We start from the raw sequence: 9,736 nt of genomic DNA on the forward strand, positions 1-9,736 counted from the left end.
CCATGCCACAAATCATCATTCCCATCCATAATTTTGACACAATCCGAAGGAAAGTCATCCTACTGCTGCAATGTGTCCCATTTTTTTTCAGGCTCAGATAGGGGAGTATTTGAATATTTGGTTGGTAAGACTTACTGAGCTTACAATCCCCAATTATGATCTTTCTGGCTGGTTTTTACACTTCAGACCAGCAATTTCATTTTGCTTAATTGATTTTTCAAACTGAATCAATTTCTGGTTGTGTTCTTTTTTTCTGGATCAGCTTCTGCAGTTACCATTGTGTTGCCAAGTTTGTATGACATCAAGTAATGTAGAAGAAAGATGTTGGTCTTTTCAAAGATGACATAGGATGGATCAGTGCTGCTTATTCAGAAATTGAATATTTGGTTTCTATTTCCTTGATCTTGATGGAATGGCCTTAACTTTGTGAATTTGTCTGGCTCAGTCTTTTCTAGAAGCTGATTTTAACTAAGTCTGATTTGGAAGGGGGCTGTTTCCTACATGCTTCAGCAGCCTCCATTCTTGGATCACACCTCTCATTAAGGTCACCAAAAAACCAGCTTCAGATCCATCATTAACAGCTCCCAAATTGTCACTTGGTTGCTTATTCCATTGCTATGGTTGCAACAATAGGAAAATGTTTGACTTGAAAGCAATATTCTTATACTAATGCCTGTCAAGCCTGTTTTGATTGCAGATTAGAAGAAACAAATAGTTTCTCTTCAGTGGGAAATAACTCCATTTGCTATTGCTTTGGCCTTAGGTACATTGCAGATAAAAGAACCAGCTGATGGCCAGGATTTTAGGTGCTCTTCTCAGTTCTTTGCCAAGTCAGGTGATTTGTATGCCTGGTTTGAGTTAGTGACTGAATGGGGCTGCACTGCACAAGGAATTCCAGTAATAAAAAGCTCATTCCCAGCCAATGTTATTGATCATCCATCTGTGCCAGATGCTGGGAGACAGGAACTGACACTGATACTGGAAAACGTTGTATCAGAAGAGCCTGAATGAAGATTTGAATATACACAGAGATGGGAGAGGGAGCAGAAAGGGGAGGGAGCAGCCCAGCTTGCAGGCTGGCCTTTGCCAAAGAAGATAATTTTTGGGTACATCACTGCTATATCTATGATGGTAACACAGAGGTGAATGATTAGCTCCTGCAATCATTGCAGCAGGGAGGATGACTTGCAGGCTGAACAGTAAATCCAAGACAGGATTGATTCTGGGCTTTTCTTACACATAACAGTGCAAAATGACAGCATTCCACTGCTTCTGTTGTTTTATAAAGGTCATAAAATGTTATCAGGGCAAAAGGAAATGAAGATGTGATCTGTAATCTGCTTCTTGTAACACCAGAGGGCTGTTGCAGATCTCACCAGCCCTGCTGTTCAGTATCTTTATTAAATTCAAGAAACAAATGTTACAAATTTGACTTGGGTTTTACTATTTTTAGTATTCCATTTGCTATAAGGTGAAGTTGGACTGAAGTGTAACTCAGCTTGATGTTATTGTAGGGTTCTTGCATGTTGAAATGTAGAAGTGTCTAAAAATAGAAAAAGATTCGCTTTGAACTATAACAATGTGTTGCTTTCCTCTGTGCTCTCCTAGAAATAACTCTGAAGTATTATTCCTACTCTAGTTCCAGGCTATGTAATTCAATTAATTGGGAAAAAAATGACAAAAAGTATTACTCCTTATGGTGTACTTTCAGCAAACAGAGAAATGAATGCAGCTACCTAAATTATATAAAACTGATTATAGTAAGAGATTGTCACAAATGTCTTATGAAAATATGAGTGACTGCATTTGGCAGCAGCTGGTGTGACATTTCATCCTTTGTCAATAAAAGAAAGCAGTTTTACAAGATCATGTTTTGGTATGATACAGAATTTATCAAACTACTTCATCTTAGGGGGGCAAACCGTGAAGTAACTATTCAGTTGCTTCAGTAAAAAGGAAAGCATAAATAAGAACTCATAAGTTTGATCCAAAAGAAAGAGATGAGAGAAAACGTAATTTGTTTCATCTTTACTTTGAGTCATGTTTGAAAACAAAAACCAAAAAAACTTAGGATCCTTAAAAACACTTTAAATTTTAATTTAAACTTATAATTTTGCCTGCAGGCCTTATTCAGATGACTATTGAAGTAAAAAGAGAACACTTAAAGATTTCAGTGGATGTTGAATGATGCTTATGTTGTTTACATTCTGTTTATCACCTTGCTATAGAATATACTTTTAAAAAGAACACTATGACTGAGGGAGATTTCCCAATACTGTCCAAATTGAGTGAATAATTATCTGAACCTTTCCAGTTCCTGAGAAAAAGAAATGGGTTTTAAATGGGAGAAATGCAGAAAAGACTTTTTCATGAGTCTTCTCCTGCAGATATTTTAACTCTACACTGTTCATGCCAGTTATGAGCCATGCTTGAAGTTCTCTTTACACATTTTGAAGTACTGGCCCAAAATTCAAATGAGAAGTCTCATGGACTCTGATAAGTTTTCAAGCAAGTTTTGAACTATTTCACCATGAATATTTTTTTTAAATTTCAACTTTCCTGCTACTGCAGCAGTAACAATTACAGCCATCAATAAACATGAGATACTCAGTGCTGACAGCCAAGGTTATTTTAGTCACATCTTACCTAACTGTGCTCAGGCTCTGTGCAGTTCCAATATGTTTTTCCTTTGGCAGCCTCTTTTTTTGTGGTTCAGAATAATTTCCCACCAAGATGTTTTATCAGCATCCAGAAGCTGGTCTCACAAAGCAAAACTTTAATTATAATTATTTTCATTATGAGTCGAGGGACTAAATATTGACCAAGAAATTGCTTTAGTCTTGAAAGCTGACAAATTTTTCTCATATGATCTTGGGAAAACCTTGATGGGAAACCATCTGTAAGCTACCTGAGAATTCTGGGGGTTTTATTTAATGGAAGGAAAGACAACCCTACCCTGCCTGGGGATTATGGGCTCACTGAACAACCTGTCTCCTCTGATATTGTCTCACTTTTTAGCATATTTTCTTTCATGCCTCTTGCCTGATATTGGAGTTTTTCATTGCATTTCATTGCATTCTTACTTCACTCCATGTAAGCAGCAAACAGATCACACCTGACCAGAAGTCATCACGTCACTCTGCAAAATCCTAAAATACAGAGAGCAGTGGGTAGGAAATGTTATCTTTCAATCTAATCCTTCCACGTGCTGCAACACAGTTCTGGTTTGAGTTGTTTGGCCGATGCTAAACACAGCACTAGAGGGCAGTGCCATATTGCACTTCCAGGGGAACCATCCCCTCCCGACTGCTGAGCCGGGCTGGGAAATGGAAACTACAACATGGGAAGTGCAAAATACAGCTACATTTCTTCTCTGAGCTTCTTTTCGGTCTGAAGCTGGTCTGAGGTGCTCACACACCCCATTTCTCAGGCTGCAGACAGCCCCCTCCCCAGCAAGGGCCACCTGATTAAGGCTCTTTCTGTGTCTGCCAAGAAAACTGGAGACACTTAGTTCAGACACCAGCAAAATCAAAGTGCTTTATGCCTATCACATTTAGACAAATCTGCCATCACGAAATTGCACTGAATATAAGATAAATGTTAATTATGTCAAGGACAGTGTATAAAAATGTAGTTTCAGTTGGTCTTACACTGAGGGTATTTCCTTGGGTCTGAATTGAGGTAACTGTACAAGAAGCTCAGTACTTATCGTCCAAAACAGATGTGGAACAGCCTGTGGACTGTTAAACACTTGCCTGGTTTGCTTGCAGAAGCTGCTGCTGGTGATGTGCTGATATTGAGATGGTAGATGGAAGATAGAGCTATGATTTCAGGAATATCCAAGCCATTTTATCATTTGTCTTTGCTTTCCCCAAAACACCTCTTGACTGTGGACTGAGCAGACTTCTTTGCTGGGGCAAAGTTTTAACTAATAAAGGTTTATGTGAGTGAGCTTGGATGGTCTTGTGTGAAGTTTAACCCGAAGGAGCATTGTAGAGTTGACCATATGCTGTTTATTTCATGAGAAAGTCAAGGTGTCTTGCATTGTTTTGTAGTGGCTGATTCAGAAAACTTAGGTTTCATTTCTTGTTGTGCCTTTGGTTGAGTGAAGCACTTTCTCTCATATTCTGTCTTTAGTGTGTAAATAATTCACATGTTGATGAAAGAACATTGAGATAAACTAATGAAAGCAAGTCTTCATTGCAATTACTACTGACTACTCTCATTTCATTCCAGCCATAATGAGGATTCTATCCTGTTCTTTGCACTTCATTACCCCACACTCTTTCAAGAAGAACCAATATTTTATCATCAGAACAAGTAAACCCCTACAATTTTACACTGGTTCCTTTTTTTCCTCTAACTTTTCACAGATAGGGTGCTCACAGTGTAAATCTCTTCAGAGGGAGCCTTTATATGCTGCTGCCATGAACTATGTGGTGACATATGATGTTATGTCACAGCTGCAGCTGGCCTGCAGCTTTCAATCAATATGACCATATCAGACCCCCAAACTCAACCAGCCTGGAAGTAAAACTAGTCCCTGGATAAGGGGAGGATAGATTGGATTCAAACCTGAACAGGGGACCCCCAGCCAATTCCATCTGATCCTAAGCTGCAGACACATCACTGGTCAGAGAGCTGGCAGTCTGAGATCCCAACCAATCGCTGCCCGAGCCCGGAAATTCAAACCCACCATAAAAAGAAGTTCTGAGCAATAAAACAGGTTGTTTGTTGCTGACCCTGAGTGAGCCCTGTCGTTTGTCTGTCTCTAACCAATGACCCCATGAAATGCTTTAGTCTCTGGATAGCATGAATTATTTTTTATAGCTATATAAAATTTGTTTTTTCAATTTTTTTTCCCGGTGTTTTTCCAAAGCTACATGAAACATCAGGAAAGTATCAGGAAAAAGGAAACCAAATGCTGATGTGACTTCTCAGGTTAAAAAAAAAAAAAAAAAAAAAAAAAGATACTGTGTCTGCCTTGCTCCTGTTGTCCCTGCACAGACCACTGAGCACTGTGTGCCCGGTGGTGCCCTTGTTTATCACACAGTACCTGTGGCCTTTTGCAAATGCTTTGATATTTCTTCCTGGCTCTCCTGTGTTTGAGTACCCAGTTTCCTGTAGTCTTTCCTCACTACTAAGCTCTATTTACTGCCCTTTTCCAGGTGCTGCTTTGCCCTCAGTTACTTCCCATGCATGCCTTTCTGTGCCGGAGTATTTTTGCTTTCCTTCCCCTCTGCCACATTCCAGAGTCAGTGATCCTGCTGCCAGCTGACTCACCAGCTGCGGATGTAAGGTCATGCTGTAAGACAACGAGCTGCCAATTTAGAACATCACCCACTGGATCAGAACACAGCAGTTTTGTTGGTCAGCATCCTCAAATTATCAGTATCTGCTGTCTAAAGCCCATTAAGGAACGATCGTATTTCTTGAGCAGACATGGTCGGCTCTCTGGGTGACAACTGAAGCCAAATTTAGGATAATACTAAATATATTTATTTCTATCCTGCAGCTCCCCTTTGGTTCCCAAACTGTGGTGTTCCAAGTCACTCTGAGTTTTCTCCCTTATGAGGCAGCACCATCAGCACTTTGAAGAGTGGATATTTCTGTACCTGGACTGTGCTGCCCTGTACAGCCACTCTTCAACACAGGCACAATTTATCCAGGGGAAAAGAGGCAGGATCCTTCTAAAGGATCTGCTGAGAGGGAAGTAGAGATAAGGAGCAAAGCCAGTGTTAAAACTCCTAAGAAGTGTGAGAGGGGATGAGGTTCAAGTGCTGCCCGTGCCACACAGCTGTGAGAGGAGGAGCAGGTTATTTGCTTCTGCAGGTTTAATGCTTTGCCTCTGTTTTATCCAGAGTATTAACTGCTCTGCAGCAGTGGAAAATGCTGATAGTAGTTGAAAAATGTTAAATTATTTCACAAAAATAAAAATACTATTTTCCTCATTTTTCAATGACAATTGGAGCTCTGTGCCCATTTTCTGTCCAAATCTGAAGATTTCTTTTCCTTGCTGCTATATTTTTCTTAGCATCTTTCTCTAGCTCTTTATTTTTAACAATTAATAATTGAAAAGTGGGAGGAAAATGAGGTGGAAAAAGCTTAAATATTTTGTATTTGTATTTGAAACAAACCAAATAACTATTTCTTAATGCATGTTTTAAAACCAAGTGATAAATTAGAACTTATTTATTCATGTAGTCTACCATATTATAGATTTCCCCAAAACTTGAAGAAAACTAATTTCTGTTTGTGGGACAATGTAGATGAGGTAGACAAAACCACAATTTTTCTTAATAAACAGCAACTAACAGAGTTGAATCCAAAGTGAAAGGCTCAGTATTTGTCCTTTTAACCCACCCAAAACCTGTGACATCAGATTAAGCTTCTACAGCATTTGCAATTTCCTCTGATATCCCCAGTAAAGCAGAGGAACTGTGTGGATGTTTCACTACCAAAAATAGACTCCACTATCCAAGCCCAAAGGGATTTCATTCCTTTGATCTCTGCTGGGAAACCACTGAAGGTGTTTTATTGAAACTGCCATTATGAGGAGTTAAAAAAGAACCTTTTTCATTTTCCTACTTGTTTGCAGCTGTAAGCAACAAACTTATTCCCAAACAAAATAATATATGAGTTGGGGCCTCTGTGCAAGGCAAGGGTGGAGCAATGCAGATTGTTCTTTTTTTTTACCTTCAAAATATCAGGAGAAAACAGGAAACAGCAAAAATCAAAGCTATCCTATCTAGAATGCCCTAAGAACTTGATGTTAGTGCCACTGTGTTAAACTAACACAGTTTTCCAGCTTGACAAATCAGAAGACAATCCCATTTCCTGGGACTCTGGCAAATATTTGTGTTCCTTCATTATTTGGTCCAAAAAACCAAAACATGCGACTTGCATATTTCAAAATATGTCTCTGCTAAGTGAAAAAAGAGACTAATGCCTTTGAAAAACTAGTCTGTTGCTTAAATGAAAGATTTTATTATAAAATATACTGAATTTACTTTATTACATAATTTTAAACAAAAACCAGTCTGTTTTTAGAATTTCTTGCCCTGCTTAGCACTGACCAACATAATTTTATATCTACTACTGTCTTTTCAGTCCAGTTTTTATTCTTCCCCCTCATTTTTCTTAATTTCAACAGTGACAAATTCTAAAAGACACAATTCCTATTCCCACATAAAAACACATCCACAGATCCAAATACATATTTTGGGAAGGCAACCAAGAACCCATGCAAGATTTTTATAATACATTAGAATGTACAAGCAGTAACAGACATAAAAATAATAGATGGGCAGAGGATGATCCTTGGAGTGATGTTTGTGCTCACTCTGGAGCAGGAAGCAGGGCCAGGCTGGCAGCTCAGTGGGCTACGGTGTCAGAAGGTCAAATCACACTCAGGGATTTGGGCTCATCCCAAATGTTGACACAGTATTGAAAGGGGAAGGGAAAGGGGAAGACATGTGACAGTAAAGGACATTGTATTCAGCAGTAAATGTCGATTGGAAATGGGATCAACACAAAGATTTGTTCTTCTTCTGTTGCTAAATATTGAATTGGGCTGGCACTTAGCACCAAATCTGGTGCTTACTAACAGTAAATATCCTTTAATATGAATTTCGTTTTCATTAAATGTGATTGAATATATATTCCTATCTAGCAAAAGAGTCTCACCATGTATAAGGCTAAAATTTTGTGAGTCTACTTGGCTTAGCATGATGTCCTTAAAAAAACTGCCTTGATAGTTAAAATAAAACTACAGGCTCATCATGGAATGCTTAGATATTCTAAATCTGCATTTCATCTTCTCTTTTGATTACATCTCAACCTTGCCCAGTTGGCCCTTTCCCAGCTTTTAACCTTTCAGATATGATCTGCAGCTGCTGGATGCAACAGGAAATGAGCAATAACAAATGGCACCAGTAACATTTGGGAGTGTGCAGCTCAGCCTCAGTTTGTCTGCTCTTGCTGTCCTTTTCCAGACTTATTCACCATGCTTACACTCAATAATGTTATTTCTTATGTAATGTAATGTAATGTAGTGCTTATTATAATATTGTTTCACTAACAAAGATTCAGAAAGTAATTTCTGAATGTTAATTTAATTTAGATTTCCCAGATTTCTCACTAACCTCATACTGATAATTTTAGCTAAATTAAGAAACTAAAGCAAAAAAGCAGCCTACAACAAGCACCTTGCCAAAAATGTCTATGTACCTGTTTCTAATACAGATCTTAGTTGCAGGTTTTTCATACACTTGTGCATCTCATTGTATCTCAGTTGAAGTTGGTCTGTTAAATAACAGCATTTGGAAAAAAAAAAAAATGCTGCATTCTCAGAAGGATACACACTGTAATCTCCTAGATTTATTAATATTGAAAATCTTGTAATAATTCAGCTTGGAAGGGACATATGGGATCATCTCATCATCCAGTCAAACCCAAAAAGCAGAACAGCACCAAATTTGAAGCTGGCTCTAATTTCAAGGTCAGATAAATTGCCCAGGGCCTTGTCCACCTGAGCTTGGAGTACCTCCAAAACCAGAGATTTCAGTTTCTCAAAGCAACTTGTTTTGTTGCTGATTATCATCACTGAGAAAAAAAAACTTTATTTTTTCTGATATCTACTGGCCATTAGAAAAAAACAAAACCAAAACCAAACAAAACCAAACAAAACCAAACAAACAAATGAAAAGGATGAAGGGCAGAATACAAGTTCTCTAAACAAGTCACATTTTCACAACAAACTTACTGACAAAGATATTGAGCAAACAGAATTACAAGTCTGAAAGAGAGGATGAGTTAAACACAAAATTGTGAAACTTTCTTTATGTGAGGGAAGGACTTCTATTAGGTGATGCCTATAATTGCATTTGGTGACCTGGCAGGTACTTCCAGGCCTGTCCTTTCTGAAAGACATTCAAAGATCCTCAGATTACTTCTTCATTCTTATTCTCTAACTTGTTTCAAATGGATTTAAAAGTGTTTTTCTAAATGTCTGTCATTGTAGGGAATTAATCAAGCTCATTATTCAGTGGTAATGCTCTCAATTTTGTGGTTCCCAGAACCACACCTTAAATGTTATCAAGGGTCAGTTTATTCCCATGTTACAAGAAAAAAAATGAGTGGAAGGCAATGTACTCTTCCACATACCCACCTCACACTCTGAGATAACAGGCATTTCTAGTGACACAGTAATTTCCTGCTGAAGGCATGTTCTTACTGTTTGTTTTAATTTGAATAGCTGAACAGCATCATGAGCCTTTCACAGGGTAAATGGTTGGCCAGGCAACTTTGGCTTCTTGTGAAATCAACTCAAATGTACAAATCGATTATATGGCTTCCATGCTGAGAAAACACATTAACTTTAAAATGCACAGCAGCCTGGTCTCAATAAAAATAATATTTAAAATCCACTCTTAAACTATAACTCCAAGTTGCAGCTGAAAATAAAATATCCATTTCCAGGCAATTACACACAATTTATATAATGCTTTGGAAGACATATATATGCATCAGGAATAGTAAAAGCCAAACCCCCCATGGCTCTGAGTGACTGAAACAGGGAAAGACTTAAAACCTTCCAAGACATGCTCAGGCAGAAATGCAGTGAGCCTTGTGACTCCACAACAGGACTCTGGTCCCAGCACATCCAGCACAGAGGGAACTTATGTGTGTAGAATTGCTTCAATCCCAAACTTGTCATTCTAGGAATAACATGATT

The sequence above is a fragment of the Oenanthe melanoleuca genome, chromosome 18 (assembly GCF_029582105.1).
Source record: "Oenanthe melanoleuca isolate GR-GAL-2019-014 chromosome 18, OMel1.0, whole genome shotgun sequence".
Taxonomy (NCBI): Eukaryota; Metazoa; Chordata; class Aves; order Passeriformes; family Muscicapidae; genus Oenanthe; species Oenanthe melanoleuca.